Below are 17,111 nucleotides of genomic sequence, written 5' to 3' on the forward strand. Positions count from 1 at the left end.
AAGAAATTGGTGTATGTGATATATCAAATTTCACCTTTCACATCCCTTAGAGTACACATCGTGAGATCCATGCACGGCTTCGTGTCGCCTTAGGCACGGCCTCCCTTCAGAAAGTGTTTTCATGGGTCAATAGCAAGGTGAATAGGGAAAGTATTCATAGAAGTGGGAGAGGGATGCGTGTCAATGTATCCTACGATCTCCTCCATTATGTTGCTATTGGGGTTAAGGTCCTAAACTCTCGTTGGGTTCTATAGTTTATAAATACTGTATTGAACAAACGTTTGTGATGTAATAATATATGATATTTTCTTCACTATTGTCTATGAAACATGGGATGTTTTATTTATTTTACACAAACCAATAAACTAAGATCCCTGGTTGTCGTTGTAACTTAGCATATATATGGAGACATACAGGTGGATCATGCCTTAAGTGATAACCAAAATGGTTTGTAGTATATGGATAAAGGGGGGAAACCTTATCTTGGTGACACTAGAAGAGACTTACATTTCACTAGGATGACCAAAGGTGACTTGACTTTAATCCTAAGTGAGTTGTGAATTGTCTTTGAGGGCAACCCTTTGATTTGTATGGGTGTGAGTGGCCAGATTGTCGACTCAAGCCTACCACTTTGGGGATTCGTCTGATTGGGGAGCTGGGAACTCAGTTACACAAGATGAAATTCACTCATTCCCTGAAACAAGGGGAAGTAGATAGATTGCTCTCTTAAGGGTTGATTCCAGGGCTTGAACGATGTGGTGCCACACACCTTTTCATGGCCCGAGAGGTATCCACACATAGTAGGACTATGTTGTATTGTTCATTAGAGGGATCAGTAGTACTTAAGAAGTTAGATGTACCTATAAGGGCAAAATGGTAAATTGACCAATCTGTACTTAAGAGCATCTGTGAAAGGTTATCGTACTGTTGATTGGTTATATTCGATGGACACAGAAATATATCTGTGGTGAGAAGAGTGCAGCTATCGATCTTTAATGGAGTGCCTAGCAGTTAACGGATGGTGGATCTTGTGACTAAAGAGTTTAATCAGGTATTCACGTACCGTTGGAGCTTCAAGCCACAGGTTCATAAGGTCCCTTTGGTAGCTCAATGGATTCAAGTTGAGAATCAGTTTTTAGATCAGTTTGAAGTGTTCAAATTGACAAGAAGGAGTTTGATTATAGATGATATGATCAAACTGGTCAATTATATATGATATAGTTGACATGATGTATGAGATACATTAATTGGAGGAAAATGATATAAATATGTTTTATATCTGGTGGAAGAGAAAAAGACTATGGTTTATATGTCGCATATGATGTGATATTTAAACTATATATTATAAATATAATATGATTATATTTATTTATAATTAAAAAATTATGAGATAATTGTTAGTGGTTTTCTCTACAACCGTACATGAAAGTGGGAGGTTGTATTCAGTTTTCATAACTGAAGGATAAAATGAAAATAGTTTTCATGTTTGAAAGAAAATCGGACAATCGCTTCAAATTTATACACTACCCATCATCTAAGTAACAAGAGCATACATGATAGCCCAAGTTTTCCTAAACAATCATATACACGTGCAGCCGACCTAAACGATCATATAGCTTTTACTAAGTGATCGCACGCGAGAGCGATTTTACGTAAACGATCGTTTAAACGATCACACCTGATTTACTAAACGATCGTGCACCTTTTTCTAAACGATCAAGCATTCGTCTATACAATAGGCTCAAAATCTCTCTCACTTGCTTGGTCATTGAATACGATCGTAGTTTCCTCCTCCCCTCTACCAAATCTAATAGAGCCTATACCTCCTGGATTGTCACTTCGAGAATACCGAGGTTACTGAGTGGTGGTGTCCTCCTTGCTACTTGTTAATGTAGAAGACCGTTCGGTGGTAAGCGACAACAAGTTTTGGTGGACGATTGGCTTGGTGTGCACGGTGACAACGAGAAGTGTTATTCCAGGCGAGAGCGAAAGATATAAAGAAGAGTTCTTCAAGAGGTATGTCTCTTGTTCCTTTTTTATTTATTATTCAAAGCATGTCGTAATTTGTTAGTAGATGCATAACTTGTTGTATGTTTGTGAATGCGGTACTTCTATCACAACGAATATGGAACAATCTTGCTTTCGCTCATATATACTCTTTGATAAGAGTTCCTTCAGTTACATCATGAGATTCTTATGGTCCGTCTGCATGTCGTCCTAGAATGGCCATCCCTTTAGATGGCCTAATCATAGGAGTCAAAACAAAGTAAACTCCAACAATGGATAGAGTTTCTGTTGATTTAAGAAAGCGAATAGCGGAAGAATTCAGGATCATTAAATATAATTCATTAATTTTAGCAACAAGTTAAGCATGTTCATATAATATGACAATGGTTTCAGAAATACCTTTGAAAAACTCCTTTGATCCACGAAATAAGCTTTAATTACCACTCTAAAAGCTTGTGACCATCAAAGGATCTTCCCTACTATTCTCTAGGACCTTAGACTGAGTTGTGGGACTCAAAGTGAACTAAATTTAAGGGAATTTTGAGGAAAAGTTGACTGGTTTTAGTAGAAACTTGAAGAATCCTTCTTCAATCTCTTTTCTCAGCAAAAACTTAGTTTGCATGAAAATTAATCAGCTGAAATCGGTTGGTTTTATCACTTCTAGCCATGTAACATCTTTGCATTCAACTAAGATAGCTCCTACTTAGAAGATCAAAGTGGAATTTTGGTGGAATTGTGAATCACAGTTGGAAAACCCCACTAATTGTGTTTTTCTAATTTGAAATTGATTTTTCAATTAAAAATAAATTTTATTTTGAAAACCAATTTTCAAAATAAGTTTAAGATTTTGATTATTTTAATTAATATCATTTCACATTTTATTAATTTTATATATAATTAATTCAATGATTAATTTCATATAATATTAATTATTTAAATAATTTCAATTAATTATTAATTTAATATCAAATATTAAATTAGTTAATTACCAATTCCTTAATCATAAATCTCTATTCATGTAATTTGATATTTAAATCAAATTGAAATATTAACCAATTCTCCATTTTCGTTTAATTCTATAATTAAACACGTAATTATATCGCATATAATTACTAATTCCCTTAATTTGAATTTGAACATTTCAAATTCGCTCATCATGCTATTCTAAGGTTTATTCTATTTGTGAACTAGTAGGGAGGCCTAATGAACCTACAAATCATGGGCTCTAACGATCCGAGATTAATCGGCTAAACTCTATAACCTAATTAACCAGCATTCATTAACTACCAAGTCACTCTACTAAAGCCCAGCAGTTGCACTCCCCTCACTGTAGATATATTGTGTCCACTTGATATAACCATCATTAGTAAGTTAACCCTTTACAGGTTGTTCGTAATAATGGTTGGGTCAATAGTTATTTTACCCCCAAGATTACCTCTTATTTCTTAAGTCCCACTGATCCTCTAATGAACAATTGGTTTGAGATCCAATCATCAAACTGTGTCCCTCTCAGGCCAATGAGAGGTTGGGGCCCCTTGTCCAAGACTCAGAGTCAGCACTTAAGGGAACAACCTCTCTACTATCCTAAAAGCAGGTAGAAGCGAATTCCATCTTGTATTCTATGTCCCCAGTTATCTACTCGGTCTTACCCCCGAAATGGGAGGCTTATTGAGCCAGCGTTGTTGAGCCAACCTTCACCCATGCAAATCTAAGGATAATCCCGAATAAACAAGAGTTCATAATTAGCTCAGGATTAAGGTCAAGTTACCCAGGCCATCGTTTTGATATAGTCAATATTAATCAGTAAACAACGTTATAAAGTAAGAGTGACTTATTTCTTGGTCCGATCTTATGAAAACTCTTTGCATAGGACGCCCCCACTCCTCATGTCATCATATGAAAAAATTAAGATCACTTCGTTTGTAGCACTTTACAACAAATTATAGCAACTACAGAGTGGGCGGCATCCGATAGTGTGACCAGAATAAGGTACCCAATCTTATTTGTATACTATAGATCATTTTGGCTATTTATTTGAACATGATCCACTCTTATGTCTCTACATAAAGTTCAAGTACTCATGTAATAGCCATGGATCTTAAGTGTATTGGATTTATTTATAAAACGAAACGAGCAATTCATATATTCAATAACTACTTTATTAAATCAAACTTCAATAACATCTTTATTGATTAACAGAATAAGTTTATTGTTTACAAACCACGAGTTTTAGGACATAAAACCCTACAGTTTCTTAGGTTAATCTTCAACGATTGTCTTTCCTTATGGTGGCCTGTTGAAGCATACCTCTGGGATTCGAAAATGAGAGGGTCATACTTACTGGATGAATTAAGCTAGTTAATGAATCTTTAACTGAAAAACAATAATTAAAAACTATAGGAATAAGAGTTATTCTGGTATAAGTGAATAGCTAAGATTGTCCCAATTCAGGGAGGAGTAGCTCATCACCCTTCGATGGTTGTTGCTCTAAACCTCTAAAGTATCGTTACAAAAACTAAATCAATAGTTTAAATAGGGTTCTATGATTATATGTGTTTTTGCTACATTGATTGGATAATTAAGTAATGGGTTAAGACAAATATAACTAATACGGTCAATTATTTGTTATTCATTTCAGCATGTCTTCCTCAATCATGTCCTTGCTTAAAAACGAAAAATTAATCGATGAAAAACTATGCGATGTGAAAATCTAATCTGAATATAATTCTGGTTATTGATGATCGTCAGTTCGTCTTGATGGAGGAATATCCTCCAGTCCTCGCTTGCAATACATCCAAGCACTGAAGGATGCTTATGACCATTGGACGAAGGCCAATGACAAGGCCCGAGTCTACATCTTGGCAAGTCTGTCTAACGTTCTTACCAAGAAGCATGAGGTAATGATGTCTGCACGTTAGATCATGGAATTCTTTTAGGAGATGTTTGGACAATCGTCCATTCAGATCTGACACAATGTCCTCAAGTACATTTACAATGTGCCCATGGAGAAAGGCTAGTCAATGAGAGAACATGTTCTTGACCTAATGGTCCGGTTTAATGTCGACAAAAAAATGAATGGTGCAGTCATTGATGAACAGAGTCGGGTGTCCTTTATTTTGGAATCTCTTCCGAACAGTTTCCTTCGATTCTGTAACAATATGGTTATGAATAAAATACAGTACACTATAACTACCCTCACTAGAAGAATTTCGGGCAAAACCGACATTAAAGATAGTGGTATTAAATCCATTTAATGTCATAATGTCAGTTTTAAACCGACATTAAAGAGCATTAATAAAACTGTTTTTAATGTCGATTGCGACTAAATTCCAAGAATCAAATGAAACTCTTTAAACCGACATTAAAGCCCAGAATCTGTTCATTTTATCAATTATTGTCCCTTTGTTTAAAATACCGTTGTCGAATCCATTTTTTCAATAAAAAAGTATAACATAACACATCATCATCAACACTGTGGCTATGACATATTATTTATGTATGGATTGCAAATCTATTACATTTAATCCATAAATTCTACTATAAAATTATAATTTAAAAGGCCGTACAATAATTCAGCCCTTGAAAATAAAAATTATAAGTAATACAAACATTATGAGTTTATTGTCCCTCTCTCCACTTGGTAAGTATGGATCCCTTCATAATTCTTCTTGAACAGACCCCCNACTCTTTATCCCTTTAATGTCAGTTGACATTAAAGTCTTTTAATGTTGGTTGACATTAAAGTCTTTTAATGTTGGTTGCAACCGACATTGAAGCCGTTTACTGTCCCTCTCCTCTTGGTAAGTATGGATCCCTTCATAATTCTTCTTGAACAGACCCCCCCAGCTTCAGTAGTGTCTGGTTATAGGCATCTTTTTTTTACCACTATTGTTCAAAGGATCACAAACAAAAAAAGGTTTTGAAAATGTGATCAGAATTCATATTCAACTAACCGTATTTATTGGTGTTGGATTTTATGTCCTAAAACTCATAGTTTGTAATATCATATTCTTGTTCAATAAAGCTGTTATTGAAAATCTTTAGTAAATTTAAATTCTATATTCATGAATCCAATAAATTTAAGTTTGAACTTTATGTAGTGACATAAATGTGGATCAAGTTCAAATATATAGCCAAAATGGTCTATAGTATATGAATAAGGTTGGGCGCCTTATTATGGGAACACTATGGATGCGGCCCATTTTTTAGTTAGTACACGATGTGATCCTAAACCGTTCATGTAGAGATATGAAAATGGAGGCATCTTATGTAAAGAGTTTACATAAGACTAAACCATGAAATAGTCACTTTTTACGTTCTAAAACATCGTTTAATGTATAAAACTAACTATTTCGTTAATTGATGACTTAGGTATCTTAATCTTAATTCTGAGCTAACTACGAACTCTTGTTCACTCGAAATTATCCTTAGATCTGCATAAGTGAGGGCAGCTCATTATCGCTGGCCCAATAAGTATCCCATTTTAGGGGTAAAATCAGGTGGATAGCTGGGAATATAGGGTGCAAGACAAAATTCACTCTTACCCATTATAGGGATAGTAGATAGGTTGTTCCCTTTAGTACTGAATTCAAGTCTTGAACAAAGTGCCTCACCCTCTCCTTGGACCGAGAGGGGTTCGGTTTATAGGTTGGACCTTAAACCAATTGTTCATTAGAGGATCAGTGGAACTTAAGGAATAAGATGTAGTCTCGGGGGTAAAATGGTTTTTATTATCCAGCCGAGATTACGAACAACCTGTGAAGGATTAGCTTACTAATCATGGTTATATCATATGGATACAAATATATCTATAGTGAGGGGAGTGCAACTACGGGACTATAGTGGAATGACCCGTGAGTTAACGAATGTTGATTAACTCCATCTAAAGAGTTTAGCCAACTAATCTCGGATCGTTAGAACCCATGATCTATAGGTCCATTAGGTTTCTCTAATAGCTCATGTAGAATAAACTTAGAATAGTATGATAGAATAATTTGAATTGTTCGAATTAGGTGAAGAGAGAGAAACTGACAAATATATGTGATATAATGGTCGGTTTTTCAGTTTAGAGATACAGCTTTAGTATTTAAATGTGATTTAAATATCAAGAATATGAATACGTTCATATTCGAAAGCTCGAAAATAATGGAAATGGTCAAAGATCTAAAAAGTCAAAGAGTTGACTTTTGACTTTGAAAAGTCAAACTTGGACCGACCTTATATTCAAATGTGATTTGAATTTCGAGAAAATGAATGTGGTTCATGCTCGGGAGATCAAAATTAGTCAACACGAAAAAAATTATAAAAAGACAAAATGGTGACTTTTCGGTCAAAGTTTGACTTTGACAAAATGACTATTTTCCCTTTGACTAAAGTTAGTGGAAAAATCCAAACTTTTGTTGGATAATTCCACTAATAAGATAGTGGGCTAGGTGTTGACTTATAGTAGAGACATCAAGCCCACTTAGATAGTGAATTTTGAGGTGTTGGATTTTTATGAATTTGTTTCATGCAAATTTTGCATGGCTTTTTTCTATAAATTTGGGTTTTCAATTTGGAGAAAAGACTTTTGATATTTTGCCAAAATTAGTTTCTAAATTTGGGTTGGAAAAAATCACTATTTTGAGAAAAATTCAAAACCCAAAAATCCATCTTCTATTTCCATCTCTTTCTCTCTCCCAGGTTCTTCATCCATCGGGTCCCACAACCCGATTCTGAGTCTAGAGGATAGTATGTCAGCTCTAGTGGTTGTCGGTTCGTGTTCGAGCGGAGATAGAAGAGTTTCGGGAGCTTCAAAGGTAATATTTTAAAAAAAAAACCCTAATTAATTAATTTAGGGTTGTATGTTTAATTTGTACAATTAGAGTAAAATTGATCCTCATTTCTGCTGCGCATACTGATTTTTCCAACAATTGGGAATGTGTATAAATGGTACATTCAAGGAAAAATTCTTTACTAGAGTTCCCCAAGAAAAGCATAAAGAGGTTGCGATACCAAATCTTGACTCTTTTGTTGTACCTGCAAAACAAGAAAACTCAATAGTTGAATAAATAAGAGAATCTTCTTCTTCAAGATCTTGAAGAAGAGAAGCTTGGTTACCTAGATATGAGATACGAATACGATAGAAAGATTTTGGCAGCATAATGATGAAGTTGAACTCATCAACTAAAACTGCGAGTCAAACATTCTTTTAGAGTATTTAATTAGCATAATGCACATGTTCTCAAACCAATCAATCGTTTAGTTCATGTATCTATCGCTTAGCTCCAGTGGCCCATCGTGTAGCTCAATCATTTAGTAAATGATCTCGCTCTTAATGATCTCGCGCATAGGCTATTGTTTAGCTACCGCGCCCATCATTTAGCGCTGACGCCTTATCATTTAACTCATCTGCTTATCACTTAACGTCATTGCCTATCGCTTAGCATTCCACCTATCGTGTAGCGCGTCTGCTCATTGTCTAGCGCAGGATGGCTATCGTCTAGTGCTCACGCCCATCGCGTAGCGCCATCGTGTAGTCTATCGCTTAGCACCCACGCATCGCTTTAATGCTCAATGTTATCGTCTAGTGCTATCGTCCAGCTTCTGCGCTTATCATTTAGCACTTACACTGATCGTGCAGTACTTTGCCTATCGTATAGCTCGATCGTCTAGCGCGTCACTCCTCATCGTTTAACGCCGCGGGCATATCTACACGATCGTCTAGCGCATCGCTTAGCTCCGCGCATCTGCTACGATCGTCTACCCCATCGTTTAGCTCCCCGCATTGCTACACGATTGATCCAGCGCCCGCCTACACGATACCTACACCTCATCGTTTAGCTCCCTGCATTGCTACACAATCGTCCAACGTCCGCCTATATGATCGTCTACCTCATCATGTAACGCCGCTCACTTACTAGACGATCGTCTACCTCATCGTGTAGCACTGCTCATTTGTTACACGATCGTCTAACCAACACCTTGTGCTTAACATTTCGCTTTCACTGCTCTTGCTCACGCATACCCAATGCATGAGCAACTCTTGACAATACCTCTTGCCAATACTTCAACAAATGTATCATATAAAACAAAACCATTAATCAAATCGAATTTCAAAGGCCATAGACACATAAAAAGGCCCAAATCTAGGAGCAGAGAGACATATTGGAGTGAAACCGCAACTGGCTTTCATTGAGACATTTACACAAACAATTGATAGGCGTAAACATAAGAAAAAAATTGTTGTGAGTTTAAGAGAGGAAAGAGAAGAAGAGCATACTGATTTAGACGGTAGTTGCGATGGACAAAGACGAACGGCGGCAGATCTGGAGATATGCAGTGAGGAAAATCGAATGACGAACAGCGACACACACCACGGGGAATATGAACTTCAGATCTGGAGACATATGATTGGTATATTCAAGTTTGGGTGCTTATTTATCAAACCGAGAGTATAAGACATAGAAAAATAACTGAAGAGGGAGCAGCAGACCGGGTTGTGGCGCTTCAATAGAATGAGCTTCACCCACGATCAGATCCGGGTTGGCTGTGGCACTTCGACAGAACGAGCAGCAGATCCAAGCGACTAGGTGCAACGACGCGGGTTGCACGATGAACAGACCAGCACGGAAGCCAGATCTACACCACTGGATAGACTCTTCACCCACAATCGGCGGACGAATGACAAGGGTTTGAAAGAGAGAAGTGAGAAAGAAGAGGGTCTGAAGAGGGAAGTGTGAGAATGAGAGAAAAAAAAATAGGGGGAGAGTGAAGAGGGAAAAATGAAAAAAAAATGGGGGGGAAATAGAAAATAGTAGAAGAGTGAAGAGGAAAAAATTAAACGGGTCTTTAATGTCGGTTTAAAACCGACATTAAATGTACCCCTACAATGTCGATTTAAAACTAACATTAAAGATCCACTTTTTTAAAAAAAAAAATTAAATTAAAAACCGACATTATACATCCGATTTCACTTTTTTCAATCGACATTAAAGCCCAAAATTCTTGTAGTGCCTCCTGAATGAGTTACAGGCTTATCAGTCCCTTATGAAAGGTAAGGGACCGGTAGAAGGAAAGACAAATGTTATCAATTCTAAGAAGTTCCACAAGGGGTCATCCTCAGAAACTAAGTTTGTTCCTTCGTCCTATGGTTCTAAGAAGATCCAGAAAAAGAAAGGAATGAAGGGGAAGGCTCCCGTTGTTGGTAAAGGCAAGGGTAAGGCAAAGATGGCCACATGGGCAAGTGCTTCCACTACAATGTGGTGTTGGGGTTGATGCTCTAAATCTCGTAGAGTCCTATAGTTTGTAATTGTAATGTACAAACATTTTATTTATGTAATAAAATATTTGATGTTTTATTTCAAAATTAGTTGTATTAACCACAAATCAATAAACTAACATCGAAAGATTATCTTGTAGCTTAAACATGTATGTAGAGACATACAGGTGGATCATGTTTACGTGATAACCTAAATGGTTTGTAGTTGATAGATAAGGCTAGATATCTTATCCTAGTGACACTACGAGTATGACCCGCTTTGTAAGTGTTACAATTGTTGTAAAGTGCTATAAGTGATCTAATCCTGATCATTCATGTGGAGACATGTGAGCGGGGATATTATATACAAAGAAGTTTTGTATAAGACCGGACTACGAATATTTAGTCTCATTATATAACGCCGTTCATAATAAAGACTTACATTTCACCAGGATAACCACAGGTAACATGACCTGAATTCTGAGTGAGTTGTGAATTCCTGCCTATGAAAGGGACCTTTAATTTGTATGGGTGAGAATGGTCAGATCGTCGACTCAACAAGTCTACCATTTTGGGGATTCGTCTAACTGGGGATCTAGGAACACAACTACACAATAAGGAATTCACTCTTTCCCCCGAGATCAGGGTAAGTGGATAAACTGCTCCCTTAAGGGTTGATTCTAGAGCTTGAACAATGTGACGCCACACCCTCTTTGGCCCGAGAGGGGTTCGATCATAGTTGGACTATAATATATTGTTCATCAAAGGGATCAGGGGTACTTAAGGAGTTAGATGTAACTATAGGGGCAAAACGGTAATTTTGGCCTAGTAATACTTACGAGCAATTTGTTAATGGTCATTGTACTGTTAATTGCATATATCCAATGGACACAGAAATATATCTATAGTGTGAAGAGTGCTATTTACGGTCTTTAGTGGAGTGCTTGTCAGTTAATGGATGGTGAATAATTTAAATTAAAGAGTTTAATTAATTATTCACATATCGTTGGAGCTTCAAGCTACAGGTCCATGAGGTCCATTTGGTAGCTCAATATGATTAAATGAGAATCAGTATTTGGATTAATTTGAATTGTTCAAATTAATTGAGGGGATTGATTATATATGATATAATTAAGTTATATGTGATATAATTATTATAATGTATTTGATACATTATATTATTTAGAAGAGGTAGCAAATATTTGAATATGATTCAAATGTTGATTATATAAATTGGATTCATAATTATTAAATTTAATATAAATGTGATTTATATTAAATGTCATATGTGAAAGAAATTCTCTATTAATATTTTGGATTCATGAGAAATCATCTTTAAGATTGTGGATGAACTTTTCTACCTCATCTTAAAATATTCACATAATTATATTATTTCCTTTATTATTTGGTAGCCCTATTTTTTAAGACAAAATTATAATTTTTCTAATCTAACTGTATATTAATTTCTACCAATTGTATCCATATATACTCAAAAGTCAAAGTTCGAATCTCTCTGTTTCAAATTTTGTACTAAAAAAAATTAATTCTACTGTATAAATTATCTAAAATATCTTTTAAACATTTGTTTTTTTTAACCTTACATGAGTTATCAATTTAATCCCTAAACTATACATTTCTAACCATTAGTTTTGAAATAACAAAAAAAGACACCGAATATATGTAAATTTCTTTTCTTTTTTTGGGACGTAACTTTGAGTACACTAAATTAATTAAATACTAATATAGTAGTTATTAACTTTGTTAGATAATTGAAATAATTAAACTCAACTAAAAATGTGTGCTTCTAAATTTTATAATATTAAGGCAACCAAGATTAAATATTTAAATCCTTAGAGCCGTTTGATAACCATTTTATTTTTTGTTTTTGTTTTTTAAAGTTAAGTCTATGGACACTACTTTTTCATCTAAATTTCTTTCTTTATTATCTACTAGTTTAAAAAAACCAAACCAAATGTTAAGAAATAAAAAGAGTAGCTTTCAAAAAGTTGTTTTTGTTTTTGAAATTTGACTAAGAATTCAAACATTATACTTAATAAAAATGTAAATCATTGTAAGAAATGTGGATGAAATATGCTTAATTTTAAAAAACAAAAACCAAAAAACCAAATACGTTCCGAACAAGAATTTTTTTAAAAGTACATTTTCACATCTTGAAGGTCAATTCAAGTTATAATTATAACAATCAATCAATGTGAAGTCTACATGGTTTGATATTTTTAGTTTGATACTTAGGAACTTGTAGCTTTTAATTTCACTTTCAATTGTTCTTAAAGCAATAAATTTAACCAATAGTCAATTAGTTAAAACATGTACTTTTTATTGAACTAAAATAAATAATAAAGATGTTACTACAAAAAAAAAATCAAGCCTTTTAACAAAGAAATACTAGTGACTATTTTGGAATCGTTGCGCTGTTAGCGACGAAATCTAATTTTTGTCTCTAAGTATGCGACGAAACCAAGAAAAGTCGCAAAAATGCGACGATGGTTGATAGAAAATTATTTCATTGTGACTACATTACATGATGCAACGAAAATCCCATTCGACAAAAGCAATTTGTGACGAATTGGGCTTTAGTCACATAACCAAGTGGACGGGAGTTTTGCCACTTTAGGGCTTGCGACGATTGTCACTTTCGTCGCAAGTTACAACGAATTTGTTATTCGTCATAGGTCTGTTTTTCTTTTCCACCCTATCTTGTATTCACCCGAGAGTGAGGGTTTCCATTTCTTTTCTTTTTTACCCAAGTCTACCATTCGTCTAAAAGAAAGGAAATCTACCGTTCGCCTGAAAGTGGGAGGTCGCCGTTCATCTGAAACTAGGGAATTCGCATGTTGTTTTCCATTGCATTTGTCAAAAAGATTGGTATTTATCCGCCGTTCGCCTTTAATTTCTTCTCTATTTCTTAAATTTAGTCAATGGGGTGGAATTTCTATGAGTTTCTTGCCCAAATTTATCTCAAAGGCTTTGATATACAAAATTATTAATTTAGGGATTGATTATTTTAGGGATGGAACTGATCAAATTTATGTAGGCATCGACCTTTAATAGAGGAGATGGAGAATGCAATCGAGGGAAAAAATTGATGTAGATGAATTAGAGATAAGCTTTTCCCATGTTCTTCCATGGCTCAGTTTGGTCCCAAATCTTGTTTCAACAATCAACAAATTTTGTATATTGGGAAAAAAAAAAAAAAAAAAAACATTGGTTCTAAAACAGAGGAAATAGCAAGTTGTTAACATTGTGAACCAAAAACATTCTCAAAAAAGTTTAATGCCATATATATATATATATATGTTGATGTTATATTTTGCAAGTTGTTAACATTGGGTAAGCTCATTATATATTTATTATTTTTAAGGAATTGACTCAATCTTGTCATAAAAATATTGGCCCACTATGCATTTATATGTCATTTGTGCTTTCAAGGGTTTAGGGCCTAGGGTTCTTTTTGACGTACATATTGTAGGGAAAGGAATGTCAATAGCTATCATCTGTATGTGATTCTTGGTATTAATATTTCATCATATTGATTTTAAAGTATCCTTTAACAAAATACTTTACAATAGTGCACTCATATACAAGTTAGACTAAACAATCCATTACTTTATACTCTACTTAGTGCACTCATATATCAAGACTTTGTACCAACCAAATTTATTGTCAACTTTAAGCTTTAGGGTATGACTTGATTTGTATGATTCTATCACTTTATCTCTCTAAACAATCCTCTGATCCGATCCCATTTATAACTGTCCAAAATTGAAGTGAAGTTTGGAGGATGCTTTTGTTCAAAGTGTGGATTGGAAGTTGTGATAATTTGGAAGTCATTAGCTAGTAATCTAATATTTTGCTTTTTTAACTTTAGAGGATTATTTGACTTATATGATTCCTTCTCAGCTTGATTTTATTCTTATTTAGGTTCCTTTAAAAGTTTATACATCCTAACACGTATTTAATTATTCTTGTTATCATGGAATGTTGAAAGTTATACATATTTTCACATATTTTTGTTTATTTTAAATGAGTTTTTGATAAGTTTTCATATGATGTGTTTTTTCATAGAATAAATTATGGATAAAAGTTGGATAAAACTACAAAATAGATTATGCAAAGAATATACTAATGGAATAAGATCATTTATTAGTTTGGCAGAGAAACATGTCCATACAAGAGGGTTTACACGTTGTCCATATAAAAAGTATCAAAATGCCATAATGAAACTACCTGGTGATGTTGAATGTGATTTATACACATATGGAATGACTGTCACCTACAATAGATGGATATATCATGGTGAAAATCTATATTTGCCCTTTTAAAACCTACGGGAATGGATAAAACACATAATGAACATGTAGAGCCTTCTCACCAAAATTTAGATAATGCAAATGAAATGCATTTGACAAGTGGGGGAAACATTGAAGTTGAACATCGTGGTGATGAAAACTCCATCGAAGTTGAAACAAATGAGAATATGGGAGATAGAAGTAATAAGTTTCAATCAATGTTTGATGAGGTTAATGAATAATTATACCCTAGTTATATTATGATTTCTACCTTACTTTTTTTTTATGAAATTAATGCATATCAAAGTACTTAATCATTTGAGCAATAAGTCATTTGATATGTTATTAGAATTACTCAAAGAAGCGTTACCTGAGAGTATCAAAATGCCAAAATCTTATTATGAAACAAAAAAGACATTGCGTGACTTGGGTTTAGGCTATGCATGCATACATGCTTGTAAGAATGATTGTATGTTAAAAGTGGTTTTGGGAGGGAGGGGGTGGAGAGTGAAAAAGAATTACAATGTTATATGTTTATTATTATGTGATTTACTTAATGATACTTCATATTTGTCGTTGTTGCAAAAAAGACGGTTGGGAAGGAGGGGGAAGTGTTTAAGAATTTATGTTTGTTGTGACATGATGAGTTTTTTTGTGGTAATTAGGTTTTGAAATTATGTGGATTAAGTTTGTGATAATTATGTTCTAGACCAACTTTTGATTCATAATATAAAATGGATTAATCCTTTTATGTAAACAGTGAATTTGTTTGAGTTTGATATTTAACTTTTGATATTGTTGAAAATATGTAAATTGTGTTTGAAAATACTTTGTGTATCTAATTATATGTGCAAGACTAAATTGGAGCTTGTTGGTGATGACTACATTTTGGACTTTTTTTTTTTTTTTTAAGATCACTAATTAGGTGATGATTAATTGTATATGCAAGACTTTCTTTTTTTTATGTATCTAATTATGTGTGCAGGACTAAAGTGGAGCTTGTTGGTGATGACTACATTTTGGACTTTTTTTTAAGATCACTAATTAGGTGATGACTAATTATGAGCATGACTTTTTTTTTTAAGATCACTAATTTTTTACTTTTTTTTTTTGTAGTGAGTATGGTGGATTTTATAAACATATTTTAATATATAGTACGATTAAGTTGCATTCCAATATATATATTTTAAAATATTATTAAAATTTTCGATGTAACTAAAACATCGTAAGATTATTACATCGGGTACATACAACAGTGAGCAATGCAGCGAACATAGAAACTTTGTAAACATGTTTAGAAAACGTCGCATATTGTGACTTTTAGAAAACGTCGTATGTTGCAATAAACGTCATATAATGTGACTTTTCGAAAATGTCGCATATTACTACTTCTTAATAAATGTTGCATAATGTGACTTTTTCCTCGTATCATCGCATATTACGACTTCTTAATAAATGTTTTCTTCCAAAAAGTCGCAAAACACATTCAACGACTGACCTTTAGCGACCAAAACTTGCAATAATTTAAATTAGTCGCTAAAAATTTTTTGCAACAAAATTTTATCTTTAGGGACGAATTTTTTTAGTCACAAAAGGTCAAATTTCTTATAGTGTGTAATAAAATAATTTAAATATGATAAGATGTGTATATGTAAAAAAAATCTTAGTCAATTTAAAAAAAATTTGAGAAAAAACTTTTAAAAAAAGGAAGTTAAAAAAATTGTTTTTATTTTGAAATTGGACGTGTAAGAATTCAAATATTTCATTAACAAAGAAGAAAATCATTATAAAGAAAATATGAGAAAGTAAGCACAATTTTTCAAAGAAGAAAAAAAGGGTATCAAATAGAATCTACATTATGTATGGTACTACTAAAAATTATCTTAATGGTTGAGTCACATTTATATATATCGACAAAATTGAAACATTTTATACAATGTTTTTAGTTTAAACAACGTGGGAGATCATTATGAGAAACTAAAAACGAATAAAAAATTATACTAATCTTTGATCATGCCAAATCAACATGCATAACCGAAAGAATAACTCTTGTTGAGACAAACGAATAATCATTTTTTGTATCGTCTCTTTTCCTCTTTAAAGATAGAAATTAGTATATAGTGCAGTTGACAGTTTTGCCCTGTACGTATATGTATATGATGAATGAGAGAAAAATTATAAAAATATCTCAAAGAATTCGTTTCAAGTACGTTACTCTAAAGCGTGTATTCAGATTTGTAAATGTAGGTTGTGATCTAACAATTATTAAGAGAGATCACGTAATAAACGACATGAAATATGTAAATGTATATTGGTTAAAGATGTTCCATTAGAGATTATTTTTAGTGGTGGAACCCATCACAAAAATGGAAGTGAATTTCCACATCAGTAAACCACCTCTGTTTCTTTCAGTGTATCTATGAATTAAGCAAATAGGAAGGCATGAATGTTTGTTTGGGCATTAAAAAAGGATCGTGTTTGTGCACGTGTGTCTTGTGTGTGTGCGTGAGTTTCTCGTGTGCATGAAAACCATCCGTTCCACTCATTTTTATCCT

This window comes from Benincasa hispida, chromosome 11 (assembly GCF_009727055.1).
Source record: "Benincasa hispida cultivar B227 chromosome 11, ASM972705v1, whole genome shotgun sequence".
NCBI classification, from domain to species: domain Eukaryota; kingdom Viridiplantae; phylum Streptophyta; class Magnoliopsida; order Cucurbitales; family Cucurbitaceae; genus Benincasa; species Benincasa hispida.